Source organism: Pinus tabuliformis, chromosome 3_1, assembly GCF_031772625.1.
Source record: "Pinus tabuliformis cultivar Carrire ecotype Pingquan chromosome 3_1, CPIR1, whole genome shotgun sequence".
Taxonomy (NCBI): Eukaryota; Viridiplantae; Streptophyta; class Pinopsida; order Pinales; family Pinaceae; genus Pinus; species Pinus tabuliformis.
Genome location: NC_142301.1, coordinates 416,905,232 through 416,908,653, shown reverse-complemented (window position 1 = coordinate 416,908,653; position 3,422 = coordinate 416,905,232).

Below are 3,422 nucleotides of genomic sequence, written 5' to 3'. Positions count from 1 at the left end.
TGCAATCTTCAAGAATCACATCTTCATTTTGCATCATTATGAAGATTTCCTCCCTCCTTTCTTTGTCCTTACAATAATATTGCTATTTCTTAGATAATTTATGTTTCATAAGATTTCAAGTACATATGTTATTCTTGCCAAGGCCCATGAACTAGTGTAGTGTTTTTTTCTTCAATATATCAAGGAAAAGTTTCAATTTTTGAGCATATAACACATAATCATAGCTCTTGCAGAGTACATAAAATTCAAAGAGGAAGATTTTAGGGTATTCCTTAGATAGACAAATAAAATTTGTCAGGGTTGAGTGAGGAATATTCTTCATCTTGGTCTCCTCATCTAATTCTCGAATATGGAATCTGAAGGTGGATGTCTCTTCTTTAACTTTATGGTCCATCTCCTCTAGAGATTTTTTCTCCTCCTAAGAAGGTGACTTAGTAGATTCGAGAAAAAATAGCTCTCCAAAGTGGACCTACTCACTCACCAAACCTTTTGGGAACATAATTTTTGTTTGTGCAGAGGATGAATCTTGTACAATTTCAATTTCCTGGATAGATGTTTCAAGTTTCTTCTTGGTAAGGGAACTTGTAGTAGGAGTCCAACGGTTTAACTGACAATGGCACTTTTTCTTCTAAGATTTCCCTACATAATTATGAGGGTTTTTGGTGGAACTAACAAATCTATCTTGATAATCTCTAATTTTGTGCATGAAAAAAAATAAAGGGACATTCTTTCTAAAACAAACTATTGAAAAGAAAAACATGAAATAATCATATCACATAGACTATTGTAAAAATATTGTTAGCTAAACCCAACAACGACTACACTATTGGTTGTTCAAACAATAATTATACTATGAACAGTTCACAAAGAAAAATAATTCTTTCTACCTTATGCAACAACATAACCATAGTCAAATCACTCCTTACCACATTCAATAAGCATTTTCAATTGTTCACTAGTATTGTTTTTCCCATCCAATGCCAAAGAGGAGGAAAGAAATGTTCAAACAAAAAGTCAAGAAGAAGGAAGCCATTCTAGATGAATTTGTCGATCATTATCTTACCAAGGCCAATGAACTTGAACATCAGGTTCAATCCATGAAGCTCATTGACAATTACCTTTACACCTAGAATCATTCTAAAAGTTTCAACTAGATGCATATTATATAACAACAAAAAACAACACTGAACAAATGACGATAAATATTTGATAAAAATTCCAAAGGTTATATAATTCCATTTTGATGAATATGATGAAGGTCCAAGTTTCCTTTAAGATCATGGTATAAGTGTAAAGGTACATTACATTTCTTCTCAACACATACACAATGTTCACCTTTAGTTGGAGCATGTCATCCCATTCAATGTTTAGACCATTAAAGATTTGACTAGAGTTTTTGATATTGGCCATTATTTCACAATATATTTTGATTATAAGAAAAGGGTCAAGAAGGAATTAGAAAGTAATATGTATATCCACATTAGAAATGATGTTTACATCAATAATATTAACCACCTAGTTACAAAAATGGCCTATTGTGAATTTTCACACAGAGAGGAAAATTTATTTGGGCATGTTCACTTTGGACACTATTAGTTATAGAGGTTTTCATGTAGGGAACCAAGCTCAACTAGTTCCTGTATATCATGAACACACTTGTGGCTATTATAAGGGACATCTAGGGTATGCGTTATGGGTGTTTTTTTGTTTCAATTGCCATGTTGCACTAAAATCCCCTCAAATGCCACCATTTTCTAAAGAGAAAATACTTTGTTTCATGGAATTCTCACCATGGAAGGCTACCAAGGATAAAAATAACATTGACCTTATTGAATATTACTTGCATATTGACTATAATGACATGGTGATTTTCACCCACAATGTCATCCACATCCCCTTGTAATTTAAAATCATTACAAGCATGCTCTAAAATTTGTCATGGACCAATATTATTCTCATATTAGGATAAAGACGCCACATATATGAGCATGTCAACATTTTTCCTCTTCCCCTAATATGCTTTGATGATATCATCATGAAATAAATATTTGTTTGGCTAGATATTATAAAGCAACAAATGAAAAGCATGATACACTTTTTGTTCCCTCAAGAAGACGGTTCTCTAAAATAGGAAATGAATCAAAGTGAAGATATAACTATGGGAAGTATAGTGATACTAAAGGCCCAGACAACTTAATATTTAGATAGCTTAATATTTTTAGACAACACTTTTGAATTAATAAAATTATAATTTGTTTTACCCATGAGGTGCAGATTACTTGGGTTTCCAGTGGTTCAAATCTCATTAGGGGGCAAAACATCATAGAAAGAATTGCATTGGTAATGCGCTAGGTTCTAGAGCAGTTACAATTGCTTTAGCAAGCGCTGTTGTCTATATTGGAACACACACTCTTAGTTCCTTGCTCCTTTGTGAGGTTGGGGCTGAGGGTGACAATAACTTATGGGGGATATAAAATGTCCCATAAGGCATCTAGGCTGGACTGAGCTTCACACAATCCTCATGGTAAGTAAATCGTATCATTCATCCATCCAAAATAAGCACTCTTAAAAATATCATCATCCAAAATAAGCACTCTTAAAAATGTCAATCTTCTATACAACATTGAAACTAACCTTAACATAAACTCAATCTAATTAGAAAAAAAAATTATAATATATTTAAAACATACTTTAAATTAATAAAAATATAATTTTTAAATTAATATAATTTATTTAAATCGCAATTTTAATTTTAAAAATATATATATATATATATTTGCCATACTTTTGAATTAATAAAATTTTAATTTTAAAATAACAGAATTTAAAAAAAGCCACAACGAATTACAAAATATAAAAAATAAACTTAACCCTTAATCTATAGCAAAAATATCTTCCCGCAATAAAATCTCTAATGAAAAGATTAGTAAATATTCCTATAATAAAATATTCATTTTAAAATAATAGCAATGAAAAAAGAAAACAAAGTATAGTAAATTTTATGGATTGAATATCTTAATCACAAACTAATCTGTGAATCACTCACATTCATCTAAGCTTCGACAATCACTTAAAAACTAAAAATGAATTCCCTTTTTAATAAGAACCGTCTATAATTAATAAAGACCAACAACTGCTTGGATTCTCGGATCATCATAGAACAGTCAAGTGGGATGAAATATAAAGACCTTCGAGGGTGAAAAGTCGATGTAGAATAATGGGATTAAATAGAAAGAAGCATGGGAATGAGGGAATTTAAAAGGAATTATAATTGTAAAGTTGTTGGAGAATACATGGTGGAATTTCATGTTTTATTATTATTAAATATTTTATTAAATTATATAGAAATTGAATTAAATAAAAAAAATAATGATTAAATGTGAAGTAAAATAAAATAATTAATATTATTAAAATATTTTTAT